This window comes from Corapipo altera, unplaced genomic scaffold (genome assembly GCF_003945725.1).
Source record: "Corapipo altera isolate COAL_440 unplaced genomic scaffold, ASM394572v1 75, whole genome shotgun sequence".
Lineage (NCBI taxonomy): Eukaryota > Metazoa > Chordata > Aves > Passeriformes > Pipridae > Corapipo > Corapipo altera.
In genome coordinates this window covers 9909103-9929139 of record NW_020884887.1, presented here as the reverse complement: position 1 = coordinate 9929139, position 20037 = coordinate 9909103, and the positions used below count along the sequence as shown (strand labels likewise).

At 43.5% G+C, this 20037-nt stretch overlaps 1 protein-coding gene across 7 annotated transcripts in view; it reads left to right on the top strand.

Moving 5' to 3' along the window:
* The window catches only part of GRIA1 (glutamate ionotropic receptor AMPA type subunit 1), a 119047-nt gene that overhangs the window by 35908 nt on the left and 63102 nt on the right, over positions 1-20037 (top strand). The gene's annotated exons all lie outside the window — the stretch shown is intronic.

Sequence of the window (20037 nt, the reverse complement as noted above, 5' to 3'; positions counted from 1 at the left end):
TTGGGACAGGATGGCTCAGAACAAGGTATTTAATATTTATCATAAAGTATTGAGACTTCCACTGTGCTTCTGTTCTTGGTCTTGCATTCAAGATTTCACCTTCTCGAGAAGCAATGACCAAAGCTGAAATCAGAGCCCCAGTTACTCCAAGCTATCCTCCAGGGAATTTTTGAAAATTAAAAGATAAAGTCTCTCTAATTCCATTTGCCAAGAAAAATTATATAAATTCCATAAAAGTGAAGCAATGAAATATGATTTCAGTTCCAAAAGAGCTCCACCCATCATAGGCAATTTTTTTCTGGATTAGGCTAAATTTAGATTGGACATTAGGAAAAATTTCTTCACTGTAGGGCTTGTCAAGCATCAGAACAGGCTGCTCAGGGTAGTAGTTGAGTCACAATCCCTGGAGGTATTTAAAAGATGTATAGATGTGGTACTTAGGGACATGGTTTAGTGGTGGACTTGGCTGTGTTAACCATTGGAATCAAAGATCTTAAAGCTCTTTTCCAACCTAAACAATTCTCTGATTCTATAAACAACTCATCCTGCAGGGCTTGTGCTTTGCAACTCTTGCTTGAGTTTGTTCACTGACGCTTTTCTCACCCACCCCAGTGATGCTGATTTTACTGTGACTGTTATCCCTGGCACCCAACCTTCTTAGCTGGGTTAGTTTCTACCTTCAGAAACTCCATGAGTTGGTTTCTTTCACAAACTGTGTTTTGGGTGGGGTGGTTTTTTTGTTTGTTTTGGATTTTTTGTTTGTTTGATTGATTGGTTTGGTGTCTTTTCAAATACTTTTCTTCTCTTCACATTTTTATGTTAATTAATTTTTTTTTAGTTCTCTTTGCAGTTTCTTAATTTTTGTTAAGGTTTATTCTTCTGCTCCTTTGGAGTAGAAGAATAATCTCTCTCATCTTAAGAACACTTCAGTGCCAACATCACTGAAGCAACCTCTTGGTTGAACATTTTTTTTTCTGTTTCATGCAAGAGATGTTGAGGAAGAGAGCAGTGGAGTAGGGAGACTAAAATCCAAGGGGGACTGAGAGGATAAAGTAAATAAATCAGAGAATAGCACTGTGAAAGAACATGTACTTCTTGAATGGGGCAAAGAAAAGAGCAAGAGAGAGAACATTGCAAAGTAAAGAAACAGTGGCCAGCCCTCAGTCAATGCAGAGCTGCCTTCAGGTAACTGAGCTCATTACTTATCCCTTCTCACACTTGTACTTCCCTTGCTGTCTCTTGATCCAGTCACTGATTTTCCCTATTTCATACCAGGTACAGACTTTTCTAAATAGGAAAATGAGGTGTCCTGCACATCAATTCATCTCCTAATCAGTGTGCAAAGATAAAATCCACCAGTCTGGGCTGAGTCCAGCAGCAAAAAGCCATTATGGACCAAGGGAGGATCTCTCCCCATGCAGTTTGACAGTACAAAGTCTTGTGGCATCTCCAAATTATTTTACAAAATCTGGCAGCTTTTCAAGAGCTCCCTACACTGGGCATTCCCCATCTTTAATCTCTTTCCCTGGAGCTTGAAACTTTGTTCTCCTTGTACACGTGAGACCTGTAATCACTGTGGTTGGAGACTGGTTCATTGTACTCTTTGTGTGCAAGGAAATTAGATATTTTTTACTTCTTTGATTTCAAAGTACTCAGGGCTTTCCTTAGTTTTCCTCCATCCTTTAATTTGACTTTGCTTTATGATTTTGTCTTGGAGTTTTGTGCTCACTGAACTGTATTGTGGCCAATGCCAATGCACTACTTCTCCTCTAATATTTTTTCCCCCATTGCTGTATCCTAGACCATTGCAGATAATCACAGGTTTCTGTCTAGAAGTGTTTGAAAGCTTGTGGAAAATTTTCCCATTCAAAATAGGTTTTGCCCATAAAAGATTTTCCCCCCTCAAGGAAACAGTAGTTTCAACAAATGTTTACTATCATTTTGGCATTCCAAATCTGAAATAAAAGGTAAATGTGGAGATTTTCTATGTATGCTCACACTTTTTTGCCAGTTTGCCACTTACCTCCCACCTACCAGTTGGAAAACAGAAAAAAATCCCAGCATATGATGCCAATCTTTACCTATTTTCATATTTCTCTGTTCTCCCATCTTCTATCTGCAGAGAGAAAAGTACTAAAGAAATAAAATTATTTCTACTGGTTTCTCTGAACAAAAGGAAAGTTAAGGCTATTTGAAACAGCACAAACCCAAATATTCTTGTTTTATTTTGATATTTTCAGCATGAAAAAACCCACAATAATTCATGTTTTTTTTTTTTGAGTGTGACTTCTTAAGAGGAGAAAGTAAGTTGGTAGCTCTATTCGCCAAACTTTCCTCGTAGTTCTCTTCTGAGTTTTATAGTTACAAAAAAAAGAGACCAATTCAAAAATTTAGGTGAACTCCATAAATGATCAATTTGGAAAGCCTGAATGGAGAAAAGTATCTTCCCACTATCACTCCCTCCTTTCCCCTTTGCTCTGTCAGCTTCTGGGAGAATCACTGAAGTTGGTCCTTGAAGCTCTGCCAGGTGCTTTGCATCTCCTCCTACCCCTGCAGCCCTCTCTGCCCGGTGGGCCCTTGGTTGCCCTCGCACTACACTGTAATAAATGACACCCAGACTTTGATAAAAGCCACACTTTAATAAATTCTCTGTTTACAAAGACCTGAAGTTTTTTTTTAAAGTCATTGAATTCAGCGTAAGCGGAGTTTGCTCAGTCCCATGGGGCAGAGCTCTATGTTTGATAATGTGAGACATAAAACTTTCAAATGCCTTGGTTTTCTCTACCCCTTTCAAAAGAGACTGTTTCATCTCTATGCAAATGGTAGGGACCTTTATGTCTGCTGCTTCTCTCGCAGTGCTCAGCCAGCATCTCCTTCATCTGCCATACCGAGTATAGGGAAGGAAAGCATCAGGCAGGCTTGTTCTTGGGAGGATAATGGCTCGTGCAGCAGTGCTTGCAGTCCACTAAATATTCATCTCCCTGTGGTTTTTTGTATCTGTATCACAGATATGTAATTCCTATCAGGCGAGTCAGGTGTTCAGTGTCTCTGGAGACAGCTGAACAGTGGGGGCGGGAGACTCTGTGAGGGTAAATGTGTGCTGAGGAAATGCGAGCGTGGTTTCTGCACACCACAGCAATCGAGAGAGATCCCTGGGTGCTGCACCTGCACTTCCTGCACAGAGCAGGGAGCTCCCTGCTCCTGCTCATCTCCATTTTCCTACCCCACTGCTGCAGGTGGGAAGACAAAGGAAAAACACAAAGTGCTTTTGCACTATTAACCTCTGATGATAGAAATAGTTTGCTGGTGTGAGGGGCTGCGACTGAGCTCGAACTCTACAGTGAGCACAGGAAGAGACCTCAGGGTCACCAGGTTGTGCACTCAGGCAAAAATGATGCTATAGCTGAAACCAACTCTGCTTTTGCTTTGGGAAGCTTGGTTTGGAAAGCAATACCCAAGCTGCTCTCCTCTCACTGTTACAAATCTCTCTGTGGTTCACAGCCTGCATTTATTCATGACTAGTTTATTTTCAGTTGTTCTCATGCCAATGTTGTCCTTTAGCATCAATAGCTCTTCTCTGGTGTTTACCCCTCTGACGTTTTTATAAATAGCAACTCATTCCCTCTCAGTCTTTGCTTCCCTGCACTAAACATGCCAGGTCTTTTAAATCTCTCCTCATGTGACGACCTCTTCATTTTCCAGCACTTACCCAAATATCCAAGGTTATACCCCCAAATACCTTGTTTACACTGGTTTATCTCACTTAAAAAAATGCTGTTTTTACTGCGCTGATGGCAGGTTCACACGCACATGTCTGACTTAGGGAAAAATACATGCTTGAAGCAAGGAGATAATGGGATGTGTGACAGAGAAAAGTTCCTGTGTGTGTAAAGCATGATGTGGATGCATGTGGAGGGATGCTGTTAGTGGGATCGTGTGTGTGAGACTCTGAAAAGGATTACTCAGTGTATGAGTGGGCGTTGTAAGAAGGATTTTGAGGTGTGTGACACTGAGAAGGATTAGTCTCTGTGTAAAAAAGTGTGTGTATGTGTACAAGAGAGGGAAGATAAGCGTGGCACATGGAGAGAGATTAGCCCGAGTGTCTGTGAGCAGGGTGATAAGGAAGGGCTGTGTGTGAGAACAGCGCTGTAAAAAGCTGGGATTTAGCTAATGGAAGGATTTCTCTGTGTGTGTGTAGCACATGTGTGCAACTCTCTGGCTGGGACGTGGAAAGGAGAATTTGGGAGATGTGTGGCAGAAGGAATTTGGGTGTGCTGGGAGGGCTCCCTTCAGCGGGTTGAGTGCCTGTGCCCTCAGTAAGCCAGGCAATAGTGAGCAACTGCAGGGCTGCTCACAGCCATGCACGTGTGGGATGCAGTGTGGGGACTCATGAAGAGCTCCTGCACAGGGACAGGGTCATGGAAAAAGCCAGCATTTCCCATGGGCAGAAAGGATTGAGGGACCTCATGCAGAGGTACCCACCTGGAGGGTGACAAAGCAGGGATGAAGCTGTGGTACAGGGAGAGGCAAGGCTGTGCTTGTGGGAGCAGGGGTTAGGTGAGCAGAGGGCTGACGACTCAAACTGTGGCAGAGAGGGAAACATCCCCCTGTGAACAGGACAGGATAGAGGGTATGTGCTGTGCTGTGCTGTGCTGAGCAGAGGTTGTCCAGGTGCACAGAAAATGCAGTGTTTCTCAGGAGATGTGGCTCTGGGAGTGCCTAAACATTCCGTCTGCAGCTGAGTGTGAACTCTGGCAATATTTCCACTGACTCAGTGGTCTCCACCTTTCACCTCAGATTTATCCCTGCTGTGCCAGCAGTCATAGAGCAGTTTACAATCCAGAGCAGGGGTAGGAGGGTTGATTGCATCCCAACATTTATTTTTTAAAATTCTGACTTAACAGTAAAACTTTTTCCCCTTCTTTTTTTCCATGGGAAAATCAGGGTATTTTGTCAAAACAAGCAACTTCCTACTTTTGATCAAGCTTCAGTTTTCCTTTGAAGGGGAAAAAAAGGTGATGAGAAATTTCAGCTAGCTTTATTATCTGTCTTTATTGGATCTGTTACATTGGCATTAGTTTCATCTCAGAGATGCTAAAAGTAAAGCCTACCAAAGCTTTTATGGAAAAATGAACTAAAATACCTTGAGTTGTCTAGGGTAACTTTCTTCTAAAAAGTTGATCTTTAGCTTGTCCAGTGGACCATTTGAATGTTTGCTTTCGGTTTAATGAGGGATCATCAAAAGCCTGGCCAGTTGCTTTGCAGCTTTCAAGAATGTAATTATTTTTTAAGAAAGAAGGCTAAAAAGCAAGCAGCTACAATTTGAGATTGCCCTTTGCGTTAGGTGCTGAACAAATATAAGATCTCATGCCTAGAAAATAAAGTGGGAGGCTTCCAACCAGAAATGAAGAGTCCATATTAACACTGAAGAAAATGTTATGTAAAAGCATGATCCCAAAATATAGAGATTGTTCATTAAATTGGGTCCTTATATCTTTCTTAAAGACACTCTGTTTTGCAACAAAAGGCATTTCAGTGTGATCCAGAAATAGGACAAGTTCTGTGGCAAAGGTGGCCAAATTCCTGTTCTATATCTTTATTTTACTGAGACACAGGGTCCATATTGCACCCACTTGGCAGAGCCAATGAGGTTAATGACTCCCCTTTGCTCCACTGAGGACTGGAGATGGGATAGACTTGCATTGAGGTTCACGGAAGTCCTGGTCCAGACCATCCCTGCCCCTCAGGGAGGGATTTTCTTGGCCCAGAAACCAGTGCCTGGCAGTAACTTTTCTCAAACACCATCAGTGGTACCATGTTGAAAGTCAAGCCATTAAATAGGTCTTCTGGTTTTTAAAAGCTAATAAACCATGAAATCATACAGAGAGAGCCAAACAAAAGACTTGTTGGGGGGCATGGCTTTGTTCTGGGAAGGTCTCCAGCCTTTCAGGCAAGAGATCATGTTGTCCTTCTTCTTTCAGCCCAGCATGAACCAGCAGAGGTTGAGTTGTGAGAGGAATTGAAATGGGTTTAGTGTTAAAGCCAGTACATGAGTTCCATTGCAAAGTGCCCACTCAACAGCTGGTCACAAAATCCCCAAGCCTTGGGTGAGGTGCCAAGTCTGTGTGTGCTTGGAGAGGAGCATCATGGCCATTGCAGCGTTGCCTTGTTCTGCTGTCAGCATGTTCCCTCCTCCGAAAGGATGGGCGAGAAGAGTGAGTGGGGACAGGGAGTGCCCCATGGAATATTCACCATCCACTGGGGAAGGGCATTTCACTGGTAAACTGTGAGCGATGGGCCAACTCTTCACACTATCTGACAAAGAGGTGTCCGTGTGAGGGCACTTGGGTCTCACCCCAAAATCGCTGTGTGTTCTCACACAGGTGAGGTGCTACCTCAGCCAGTCCAACTGTGAAATGAGGTTAAAAGCCTGAACTGAGGACAGATTATCAGGCTTCAGACAGTGAGGTTTGAAAAACCCTTCTTAAACTAAAACTGGGCAGCACTGAAGTGTTTTTGTCATTGTCCATTCAGAGAGAGAGGAGATGGAGTGACTCAGAATTCAAAAGCCCATTTTTCTCCCTCACCTTTCAGAAAAAGGCACCTGGCCCTTGGATCTCTGAATGCACCTGCACTCAACCCCCCTTCACGCTCCCTTTCATCCTTGTTTTTCTCTTTCAAAGCCCCAGTTGATTTTGAAATTAAAATGGCTGTTCTCCCATCAATGAACCTCAAACTTGCATCTCCCTTACCCTGTTCCTCTTCTCCAGTCCAGCTTTCACAACTCTTTAGGATTCTGTTATTTCCCATGCATTTACTTTGAAAGATTTTCCAATAAGGACGGCAGGAAAAGTTTCTTAAGGGTCTTTTATCACAAATTCCTTTTGGTTTCATGCCTGAGGATTCTTCCAAGGGGGACTAGTGACCTATGCTCAAGCAGACGTGAAGAAAGCACACTTTACAAGCAAGTCACAGCTGACTGCACAGACAAATCAGGTCCTCTCTCCCTGCAGCCTCCTTCAGGAAACATGATGTGTTTCCCAACTGACAAAACTAGACCATGTTTAGACCCAGTGTAATTCTACATTGGCCTCAATGTAGATACCAGGGAAACTATAATGTAGACAACTTTTCTACACTGAAATAAAGGTTTTCTCAGCTGTCTTACTTCTATTGCACAGACTATTCTTTCTAACCAGGCAGAAAGTGGATGATTTTCTCATTACTTCCATGAGAGATTCAAGAAATAAGTTCACAGGATGATTATAGGTAAGTGGATTATAGGCACACGCTCGCAGGTTGTTGTAAAGCACATGTGCACAGAGAACCTCTGAAACCAACTCCTCACATGACATCCTTGTTCTTCCATTGCTCCACAGACAATGCCAGAAAAACATCTTTCCTTAGGAGAGTACTGATAGAAGCTGTCACAGGAGACACACTTTCAGTGTACATGAGTTAAGGTCTGATTTTCAAAGGTTGCATGCACCATATGTCTTCCTTATATACCTACATCCCAAATCACTTGCAGATCATTCCAACATCTCTTCTTTAAAGAGACGTGGTATTCAACTAAGTAATTTAAAAAATGTTTTGGAAATGCTACCAAGGCTCTCAGCTGACATTGCTCTGCTGTTAGAACTAGCAGTGCAGAGGAATGATCATAACCAATGCTTAGAAAATAGGACTGCAGATGTTCACTGCCATGTTAAATACAGGCAGCCAGAAAAAAATTCTCTCAAAGGGAAATGATTCTTTACACCAAGAGGAGGGTCAGGAATTCAAAGTGAAGGCTATGCTACACACTCCTCTCTGCCACATTCAGCACTAGAAGAGGATTGCAGTACAAAAAGAAGAAAATCACAACCCTCACAGGTTAGCTAGGACTGTCCCAGAGGTGTAAATCACAGGCTTTTAATTACACTTCTGGATTCCAATGCATATCAAGAGACCAGTGCCAGGGATGTTTCTTTTTGCCTTGTCCTCCCAGACCAAGCCTTTATTGGGGTTCTGCCCACCAGTGGCAGCAGCCTCTGCCCTGCCAACCTTCTCTTGTAGGTGGCAGTTCCACCTGTCTTTCCCCCAGAGTCTTCTGAAAAAAACAGGTTCTTAATTATGTTAATTTTACCTTTAGCCATCCATGTGCTTATTTTAGATGTGTGATTAGAGTCCATTACATGATGTAGTTTTCCCAGTTTTCCTTGTGCGAAGCAAATCTGACACTTGATGTGTGAAGCTTTCCATGGCTTGGTTCTCTTGCACAGTTGTTAAATGCAATGAATGTTTCCACTCATTGAAAAGCTGGTGCTCCTGATGCCTCTCTGTGCAAGACCTGCCTGCCCCAGGGTGGCCTGTGACTCTGATTTCATGGACAAATGGATTTCCTCAGGTAACCCCACGACCTTGGGTTGAGCAACATCTGGCGAATAGTGAAAGAGTCTCTCTGATGCTTGTGAGAAATGATACAAATTAGCATCCTCCAGTCTGCTGCTGCTTCTCTGTCTAAATAATATTTTACAGGTAAAGTTTCTGCTGAGAGGCAGTGGGATTTTCTCAGTAGCTGCCTAAATCATCTCATCATCTTTGGTTTACACCGAGTGAGTGCTTCAGACAGAACCTGCTTCTGTGTGTGCAGTGCCGCTGCTTACAAATGATGAATGACCCCAGGTTTCCCACAACTCCCCTTCCTGTGCTCTGCTTGGCCTCCCCACAATTTGCATTTATGTAGAGTGTTTTACATGATCCCTCTTGCTCTTTGCAGCTCACTGGAGAGTCTCTTTCTTCAGGAGCTTAAAAATTCTCCCTGAATAGAAATCAGTAGAGAAGGTGTTTGCATGTAACTAAGCATGTCAGGAAGAGATCTCAGTGTTTTGCTAATGTTGAGGATTCTGCTACATTCTTCTCCCTAAGACACACGTCCTATTCTTCCAGACTGTTTTCTCAGTCCCATGGCAGTGCAGGTGGTTCAGGATAGCTGAGAGGCTCCTGATGTCTTGTCTTCACTCGCCTCAGTATAGAGTCAATGACCGTATTTTTCATTATCATAAATCTTTACTGTGACATGTGAAGTTCTGCAAGTGAAACATCCAGTACAAAAGTCTTTTCCAAAGTTTTGCTTTGTATTTGATACCACCTGTCACTGACATTAATGGGATTTGGTTGGGCAAGAGTCTTTTAAGTAAAAGATGTGTTTCTGAGGTTATTTTGTAGAACTGGTAATATGCTTTGCAGCTTCTCCCACCTCTTGGTCCTTTCCTTGGTCATGTGAGTTTGCTATGGGGGATGACTTTCGTGGATCCAAGTACCAACTTAGGAGAAGCCTGTAGCTGTGAAAATCCCCTCTGTCATGCTGGTAAAATGACACAGATTTCACCTAAGACTTGTTAGGAAAATCTTGAATTCCACCTTATTTCTGCTGAAGCTCTTGCTTGGTAGCCAACTCCCTGGCTGATACTTTGTGTTTTGGGTCACATTCACACAGGGCCTCCAGGTCTACCATAGGTTCATTAGAGCAGTGGGGCAGAGTGATGTTCTCCCCCGTCCCCACCATTCACCTTGCTCAGTGGCATGGATGCCTTCACCTCCCCTGAGAGGGAACTGGCCTCTACAGCTGCCTGCAGCCCCAATTTAACAAGTATCACCTCTCTGCAGAAGCTCCATCTGGGCACACTAGCTAGATGCACTTCATGTAAACTGTTTGTTCCACCACCCACAGCGAGCGATTCGCACAGAAGTTTCACCAGAAACCATAAAATTGCAAACCATAGGTCCAGATCTCGCCATCTGTCACAGCTCTGCCTTCATGCTCCCCAGACAACACAGTCTCCCACTGGGTTTAAAAGATCTCAAGCTTAAACTTGTTTGTTTGGGATTTTTCACAAAACCATTTCCTCAGAGGCACTGAGGAAATTAAAAATGTGGTAACACTTATCATTTATTGCCCTCAGAATGCAGACAGGATTAGAGCTGTCCTAATGACAGGGAAGAAATGGTAATATTCCCCCTGACATTAAGTAGGCCTGACCAAAGCTATGAGCACAATGGAACGGAACATTAATGTGAAAAGGGAAAATAAAAACCCTACAAGAAATGACTGTAGCAAAGAGCCTCCAAGGGAGGCACTTAAGCCCACAAAAGCCAGCACTCTCAGATGTCAAAGGATCTTGTCATTCTACACTGAACTCAGCCCTTGCTGAGATGTTAAATGGAGTTTCAAAACCGTTGTTGCTTTCACAGACCAAAGGTGAATACAATATGCAAGCAGGTAGCACAAAAGGGTTGTGCTCTAGAAGTTAACCCTTGTGTGCTGAGTGTAGTTCGCTGGGTTGTGCCTCCCTGCTCCTCTTTTCAGAAAACTAATGGCTCCAGTGTCTGCAGAAAAGATGGCACTTTTGGGGCAGCGATGGCACATGTAGGTTTTGGAGCATCTGCCTTGCTAACTCAGCAGATACCTGTAACGTAGCCCTGAAAATGTATAGAAAACGTGCATGTTTATAAATAATGTGTCAGCTGGTGGGCTTAGGTACTGCTTCCCACTTCAAGCCCCCAGGGACATGATGCTCTGTCCTGTCTGTGAGAGGTTCTGTTTCAGGAAACTTTGTCCTGGGTAAGTTCAAACTCTTCCTTCTTTGCCCAGACCAGTGAGACTGGTGCAGAGGGGAGCTTGGTAATGCTTTCCCCACACAATATACACCGTGCTTTCTGTCTGCTGCCCTTTACTTTTAAGTGAGCAAGGAGTCAACTAATGTCAGAAAGGCCAACAATAGCTTACAACAAGAGGAAAACCTCGTCTGTGCCCTCTGACAGCCAGCCTCCCTCCTAGACTGGCAGATATTTTAAGGTAGACACACAAAAGACATCCTCACTACCAAAAAGATCAATCAGGTTAGGGAAAATTCTCCTGATTCTCAATTTAGGTCCCTCCTTATCCTTTGTTTTACTTTCTGTGGTGAACCAGTCATATAATTTCTCTTCTCTCTGCTGGGAAGGTAATTCTCCACTCTGAGGAGGCTGTTCAGTGGCTTTATTGCTATTCCAAATGTATATATTACAGTACCTCACAGAGGCCTTGTAGCACTGTGCCAGGCATCTTACAAACACATGCAGGGCCACAGCTGCATCTATAGAGGGTTCCCAGGTACCCAGGGATAAGTGTAATTCCAAGCCAATTAGAATTATTAATAATGCCCACACAACCTATGTAGGTGTATGGGATATGGCATAATCCCTGTGTTTCTTTGAAGGCAACACACCCCTGGAGTTCAGAAAGGGGTTGCTTAGGGCTTTTTCTTGTCAGTTAAAAAAAAAAAAATCACTATCAGGAAAGAGAGTCAGCGTTTGAGGAAATATAAAGGTCTCTTTTCACATGCTTGCAAAGCAGGGAATAAAAGCTGGGCACACCAGGAACTACCCAATCTGACTTTACAGAGTTCAACACCACCCTTCCCTGCCTATTGCTGACTGTGCGGGCTGAGGAGCATCAGGGGTCTGACACCTGAGACCCGGAAACCCAGCACTTGTACTGGGATATAAATGTGTGGCCAGAGAGAGTTTGGACACTGCAGAGGGTGTGCATGCATGTGTGTGTGTTTTGTCAGGTTCTTTGGCTGATTTGAGTAGGAAAAAGTGGAAAGTTAACAAATGAAGTTGATACTTTGCAGCCTGTTGTTGAGAAAGTCTTAAAATTAGTTGGGTTAGTTCAGTGGCAGACAAGGATAAGGGTTTATGCACTGTAGCAGTAAACAGTTAAAACTTGGAAATTTTAACTTGGAAATTTTAACTTGGAAATTTTTTTCCCACTCCCAGCAGGAGTGGGGAAAAAAAGTAGTGACAGGGAGAAAAGAGAAGGTGAGTAGATGTTCACCTCCAACTACCTGGGGAGAAGCAGGCTCAGGGCAACAGGTGTCAGGAATGTCACAAGGAACACGTCAGAGACTGAAACAACAGTTTTACAAAAGCACAAACCAGAGCAAATTTTGGAATGCCTATGCACATGTTCTATGAAGCAGGGGGACACGGGACCAAAACTGTATTTATCAGGATGAAGATTAGGAAAGGAGCTGTGGAGGTGGATGTTAACAGCCTCCTTCCCCAAGGGAAGCAACATTAACATTGGACTTCTCCAGGGAAAATTCACAGTCCGGTTTTTTCATTGCAACCTGGAACCAATTTCAAGACGAGCCCTTAGAAAATCCTCACCAGAACCTGAGGCTTGCACTGAAGACAGTCTAAGGCTTTAATGTCTGTGAACCAATATAATGTATTAGAGAAAGAAAAGAAGCTATTGAAGACAAAATGCATTTCATCTGAAGTGAGATTTTCTCTATGTGACACACTTGCTTTCTGCTACTGCTTATCTTCCCCCTCCCGCTTCTTACTCCCTCTTTTTACTCTGTTTTAATAATTTAGCACTTCCAGCCCAGAATTAAACATTGTGGTGAACTAAGAGCAGTGTGCTGTGTACTGTGTTAACGTGCTGGGGGTTTGGTGCTTTGTTCCTTTTTCTCTATTGTTGTTCATACTTCCCAGCAGAATCTACACCGTGATCCTGTACTTAGTTTTCCTTGTATAGCACTTTCTTCAGAAAGACCAACATAACACAAAAGGCCATCTAATAAGGAAGGAAAAGCAAAACTGGTTCAACCCTCATCCCTCGTCTTCTTTTACAATATCTGTCATTTTTTCATTTCTAGTAATCTTGCTTTAATATTTATGTCTCTGCTTCAGACACAGAGAGTTCAATGAGGACAAATTATGAGTTTTCTATTTCATTGTAGAAGGTTAGATCAGAGCAGGGATTGCTGATCTTCCTGAGCCCATGGGGCCCATAGGAAAATCCATCTGCAGCTGGGGCCCTAGGAGGGATCACTTCCTTCTAGGGGAGCTACAGGGGAACTCAAGATGAGGATTGTGGGCAGGAGAGGGCAGCTGGTTTTGCAGAGCTCCTGCTGCTCCAAGGCACCCAGCATGGCCAGCATCTTCTACTGGGTTCTTTCTGGACATGCTAAAAAGCCAGATTGCCCAGCAGACCTTCTGACAGTGCCAGACAGTTCTGGCACATATTTTAGGTCCCCTCCAAGCCAAGGCCTTCTATGATTCTATATTTTTAATGACATAATGTGCCACAAAGGAATCTCAGAAGACTGTAACCCAGCTGGGTTTGTTTGCCTTATTTTTACAGATAGCTGTACCCCAGGAATGAGCCAGACTGGCAGGGAGGAAAACAGTCCCATTTTAAAAATGAGACAAGGTGGAGAGGTCAGATCCTCTGTTAGAGCTGAAAAATGCAGAGTTGTTTCCAGGCACCAGAGCCCTTCTGCACGTCTTTACTGTTTTAACGTTATGAAATCAGGGAGTGCTGTGGAAAAGCTGTGGCTCTGGTATGGGACACTGGAGAGATGAAGGCAGTAAACAGCAAGAACCTTACACAGCTTGAGAGCATGGAATCAGTGCTTCCAGCTCAGAAATTGGTCTTATTTGGGGTCTATACGAGCATGGTCTAAAGCACACTCTCTGACCCAAGGGACTGGAACAGATGGGCTCACAGAAAGGCAGTTGCCTTCCTTTGTCTCACAAACAAAGATCCAAGTCATGATTAGATATCAAACCTGAAACAGAGCTGGCACTGGACCCATTCTCCCTCACACATAATCTGATGTTAGCCACAGGACCCTCCTCAGCCAAACTGTCCCAATTAGATCAATAACCTAAGTCTACTCACAGAAGAAATGGGCTTCTGCGAATTCTGAATGCTGCTTCAGATGGGCATCACGTTCTTTCCAGTGGTGTCTCTGTGTTCTGTCAGCAGGTTTGAAGGCTACTCAGAAAATACAGCTGTTAAATGTCATCTTATTTAAGGATGTATCCTTATTTAAGGACCCATCCAAGTCTGTGACCCCACAAGTCCCAAATGTCAGCAGACACATGCCTACATCTCCTTTAGGTTCTTGTCCAGGACCCATTTAAAGATGCTTGTGATCTCAGTGTGTTCTGTGTAGGGGATTTGCATCTCATTCCTATTAAAAGTGCTCAGAAATAGTTTGTGTTGACTGTAAACCCTTCAATATATTTAATTCTTGGTTTTATATGATGCAACAAAATATTAGCATTCCCAAAGTAAAAATACTCTTAAAAACAAGCAAAAGAAGTGAGTAAAAGCTTGCCAAACATCTTGTTTTTCCTTCTTTTGTTTTTCAACAAGCTCAGTGACTTTATTAAGACCTTTGATATTTGGATTTTTTCTTCAGTTTTGTAGTCACACTGGAAAAGAACTTTGCTCAAAGACAGTAGCAGAAGAAGAAAAAGAGATTTCAAGTTGTGAAGTACACAATGGAAGAGCTAAGACATTCAGCTGGTCCCTTTGACAGAGAAATTAAAGTTAACTTCCCATGACTATATTTTCCACCATCATAATTTTAATTCAAAAGTGGACTTAAATGACTAAGAGTCCATGTTGTTGATTTTTGGTGACAAAACCACCGTGTTATTTCTGTTTCCTTAAACTCAGAAGCATGTGAGAAAGAAGTATCCCAAATTCAATTTGATCTCAAAGGAAGCTTATCATTTGGCAGCCAGCCAAACTAAGACTCACTTTTCAGGCAGGCAAACTTAACTAAAAAAGTTGAAGCTATCAGCATATGCAGTTATGAGCAGTTATTCAGTCATAGGTTATTGTTTAAATATGAGGGAAGGAAAGCAGATCTTTATGTAAAAATCAACATTACTTTCCAGCTTCCAGGATGATTAGAGCAGCAGTGCAGGAAAGTGATGGAAGGGAACACACTTCTGTGTGGGACATATCTGCTGTCAGCTAAATACACGAGTGGAACAATGGGGGAGTGTAGAATCTGTTTGGCTTTCCCCTGCTCAAAAAATCTGTGGGAACATGCTGTCGTTGGGATGTGCTGAAGAGATGAGCTCTGGCACCTACGCCACACTGGAGAACTGTGAGGACAAACATTTGGGAGGAAAGCTGAGCTGATCCTAATTGAAGCAGACACCAGTGCTCCCTCATTGAAACTCCACCAGCTTTGCCAACCTGATGTCAGGTTCTCCATCACAGCGTGAGGGTCGCCTCCAGGCAGGGCATGCTAAAAATTAATTATGCATGCATATCCTCCCTCCTCTTTCCCACATGTGCACAAATACACTCCAAGTGAGCAAAGAAAAGCATGTGGGAACTGCTTCTTGACACCACTTTTGTCAGTGAGTATGTTTTGCTGCAAGTGAGGGTGTTGGTTCCATGTCCCCAGAGGTTTGGACAGATGAAGATGATATTGGGGCTGCAGGCATTGCAGGGCTCATCATTAATAGTTCACAGAGGACAGTAAACTGAGCTGACTATTTTATTACAAAGTCTGGCCACACTCTTCTTCAAATTTTTTAAAAAACCATTTCTTAATTTTGGTGTGTGCTGGATTGGGTGGTTTCAAAGATTTCTCCTTATTTAGGAGTCTACATTTTCAGTTGCAATTTTCTTTCCCTACCCACTTGGGCTATGGGGAATAATTTACTCTCATATGCAGCTCAGTATTGTAGGAATGTCTTTCCTGGAGAGGGTGTGGTGTCCTGCCTCCTAGATGCTCTGACATTCTCCAGGGTCGGGAAGGCCTCTGAGATCAGGCAGGGACCGTCTGGGGGTTTTGTCTCCTTTTGCAAGTAAGAACATGAGTCATTTGTGGAGAACATCTGGGGATATTTCATTTAATCAGGATTTTACTGCTCTTGTGGCTTCGGGTATTAGCACTGTCTCTGCTACTTCTGTTCTCTGACAGGGGCATGTAGCAGTTGAACCTCCCAAGAGTCAACTAAGCCATATTATTGGCTGCCTCCAGGGGTAGCTGGGTGAAGCTTAATGGTCCATGAGATATAACAAGTCAGTAGAAATGATCTAATGTCCCTTTCTAGTCTTAAACTCAGTGAAATGGTGAAAATTCTGCTTCTAAAGGAAATGGCAGATGAGCAGTTGCCAGGATCTCCTACCAGGCTTCTTCCCCAGCTGTGTCCATAGGGAACAGTTTCCTTTTTACAATCTTGTTTGCAGATTCTCAGCAGAATTGTACTGTCTTCACTCCTGGAGACCAAATTTGAATTCCCATCCTTCTGTGTAGCCCATTTGCTCTTCCTCCTCAAATGCCAAGACTGTTTCAGCCTCTCTTTGTGGTGACTGTTTCTGAGAGAAACTTTTTGGTTTATCTTCCTTAACCAAAACCTAAAAGAGATATCTGTTTTATCTGACACCTGCCTTTTACATGGGTCAGGTCAACCCTCCAGTTGCAAAATACCTATGACTCTCCTAAATGCAGTCTTGTTCATCTACTCTCTGGTTGAGAGTTATAGCCAAAAAAAAGAATCTACCAGGAATTTTTATACACTCAAAACATCTCTTTTGCTTTCCTCTTCTGCAGAGAAAATGCGCAAATTAAAGTTGTGAGTATTGATGTATTTGTTGATGTACTTTTCTTTTTCTTGGAAGCATCTGCAAAGGTGGCCAGAGCTGCCTCTCTTCAGCTGCCAAGTAGGCATCCTCTTGTGTGTGTACTATCAGCAAAATCAGTGTTTTTTCTCCGGTATACGTGCCTTACCTTGAATATTTCCATATGAAAAGAGAACCTTGAGAAAAAGTGCAGGACTAGAAATTCTGCAGTCTGGGGATTCCACGAATGAGGGAAGAACAGATGCTTTTTCCTCATTTGAATTCAAGGACACACCATCTCCACGATGGTCACCTTTCCACAGAGAGAGAGGGGAAGCCTCCCCTTCTTGCTCTACCACATCAGTCACTTTTTGGCTAAGTTACAAACAGTTTTGATTTTTGCAGTAAGTTGGAATTGGTTTTAGTACAGTCTGAGGAGGTCTCATCTCACCTGGCTGCAACAGGCACTGCAGGGTTGTGTCCAGAGAGTAGGTGGTTGTTGCTGGGCTGTCTCTCCAGCATAACCAGGTGACAATCAACCTGGACTGACACAAGAGAGCCTCGGTGAGAGAGTCTGTGCCTGGAGAAGGAGGGATATGGGGTGTCCATGGTGCCTGGTGTGGCACACACTGGGAATGCCCCAGCCACAAATTCCAACCTGATCAGTTTTACAAGACTGATGAAGGTGAACACAGTAGTAGTTATGGTTATCAATCATTATGAACTATATTTTGCGAGGGTTTATTTAGAGGAAAACTATTCCGTAATTAATTACAAATTCATTGTAAGATGATAGCACAGGTACAGCCCAGAACTGATGTTCTCTGTCCTTTCCCATCGTGCAGCCCAGAGGTCACAAATAGCACATGCAAACTGTCACAGATGTCTTTATCTGCATCCAAGCAAACCCTCTTCACTCATGCTCACATCCTTGGATAGGCAAACATTTATACTGTTGCATTTCACCCAGATTCCTGCCTGCAGCTTGAGGTTGAACTGTCCAAATTCAGCTGCTAGAGCTGGTCACCAGGCTGACTGTTCTGCAGTCCTCTGCAGGAAAAGCTGAGCTGTGGCCAGCTCTCCACAGGCAGTTGGGACAACACTTGCAGAGTGTGATGTTGTCACCAGCCAATCGGCCAGGAGAGCTCAACTTCTCAGACCTTCCATTCCAGCACGATCTTTATCCCTTTTATGTATTTTAAGCTTTTTAGAAAGCCGTCAGTCAGAGGCTGGTGACTGCTCAACACTATAAAAACAAAGAGAGCTTAAAATATTTGCTTCCTCTACTTAAGGTTTGCAGTTCTTAGTAATACCTTAATAGGAAGTTGCAGAGCAGTCAAATGAGAACAGAATAATTAATATATTTTCTTCATAAAGTGATTAAAGCAAATGTAAAGAAATTCCAATGATCTCTTAACATATTAAATAAAGAATTTAAAATAGCCTTGAGATTTACACAATTTTGCACCACTGTTTTTACATTATGCCAAGTTCAGTCCCAGAAAAGTAGCTGCAGGTCTCACTCTTCACTTTTCCAGATTAATTGACATAACAATTTCTTTGTTCTTCTTTGGGTGATAACCTTCAGCAAGTCTTTTTTTTCCCAAATTATCTGCCTTGTCTGTGGCCCCTTATAGCTTGCAAATACGAAGTGAGTGAGAGTTCTTTCCAAACTTACTAATGATAAAGCGTGTTCCTTCTCCCAGTTGTCTTTGGTGCAATCTGTTTCAAATGCTGGGACTGATGATGTCTCAGAACAGTGTAGGAGGGATGCCTGAGCGTGACTGAGACACAGAGTTAAAAAAAAAATAAAATCTAAAAAATGAGAGATTCCTTTTAGATAGAAAATAAAATTCAAGGAAGCCATGCCTTGTCTGAAACAAAACAAGCCATCTAAGTTTATTGTCTGGATTATTAATTGTGCTGGATTGTTCAACTGTCCTGAAAATGTCTCTTTAATCATTCAGTGAGTCTGAAGCCTGGGTCTCCCAAGACCACGTTCTGATCTCTCACATATGGTATATCGCATCGTTCATTAGACCCACTAGTCCAGTCACATGGAAATGATGTTCAGACTGTTTCTATCCATATCTGCTACTTTTCTTCCTGAATGTGTCAGTCTCATGATGAGGGCAGTGACTCCAGCTGATACAGACACAATTGCTGATTGCAAAGAGAGACACTGCTGCGAAAATAAAGAGAAGTGAGGGTTATTTTTGTCATGGTTCAGGCTTTGTGAGGCGTCCCTGCCCTGCAGAACTACAAATTCCTTTGTGGGAGGAAAATTCTGAGATCACAGGTGCTAATCAGTGAAAAGAGGATGGGTGACCCTGGGAACAAACTGAAGGACTGGGATGCCCAAAACCTGGGCCAAACTCCAAGATGAAGGGAAAAGTTCCATCAGTGTCATGAGATTCAGTCCTCAGCTCTCAGCATTGTGCTGTTCCGAAAGCACAAGTGCTTTGTTTTGGTGGTGAGATGGGAGAAGGGATTGGCTTTGCACAGTGGGAAGCAGGATTTCTTGCTCTTCCCTCTGAATATTTGATGGTGGCAGTAAGAGAAGTGAGGAACAAGGCAATCTTAACCGGGATGGGTGTAAGCCAGTCAGGAGAAGACCCTCACTGCTGAAGGGACAGAGCTCAGAGGGAGCACAGCTATGGATGCAATAACTCACATTTAGGAGCTTGTTTCCAGCTGCACACACAGAAGGCTCAGTACTGATGGCTACCAGCAGGAACCAGGTCAGGGGATTTCCAAGCAGTGCAGAGCACTTGCCAGGGGACCCCAGAATGTCACATCCAACTCCTCAGCCTGCACTTGGCTGAGGAGGGCAGGCAAGTGATGTGTGAAGCGTTGAGTCAGTATAAATGTCACAGCCAAAGGTCTTCAGAGTCGGAGTGACAACAGGAGGAGACATTAGTGCCAGGAGTTCTGACACAGAAAAAATGCTGTCACTGCCACCACCTCCGCCTTGGAGATTTATTGGTGGTAACTTGGGATGTGCCATAAACAGGGGTGATATTAAATGAGTCTGACTGTCTCAGGGGCTAAGTTTTACAACCTAAGGTGTGAACTCTCTCTGTCTCACTGAGATCCTAAGGCATTTTTCTGGTAGCTCCCAGGATATCATTAAGTGCTCTCCAGAGAAGGGCTCCAACACGAGAGAGCCCTCCCTGTGCAGCACAGCACCAGCTGCTGAGGACAGACACAGATATCTGTCAGGGAACTCCTGATGGAGATCTCCCAGGATACTGCTGCTACCTCGCTGAGCACACAGCCTTCCCCACCATGGCTTTGTGAGGAAACCAGAAATTGCCACGCAGGTGACCCCAAGTACCAACACACTCTGGTGTCAGAGGCTCTGACCTCAGTGTCAGCAGCTCATGCTGCAGAAAAACCTCCCTGTAGCTGTGCTGTGACTGCATTGAACCTGGTCAACCCTTGCTGAGATGCCCTCCCAGAATGGTCTCTGCAGCTTCAGAGGTCAAACCCATAGTTTCCTTCTGGAGTCACTGGCCACAAAGGGCTGTGCTATCATGCAAATGTTTTCCTTCTGCTCTGAAGGAAATGCATCTGGGGCTGCAATAGCCCCTTTCTGCTGAGGAGTTCCCATGTTCAGATAA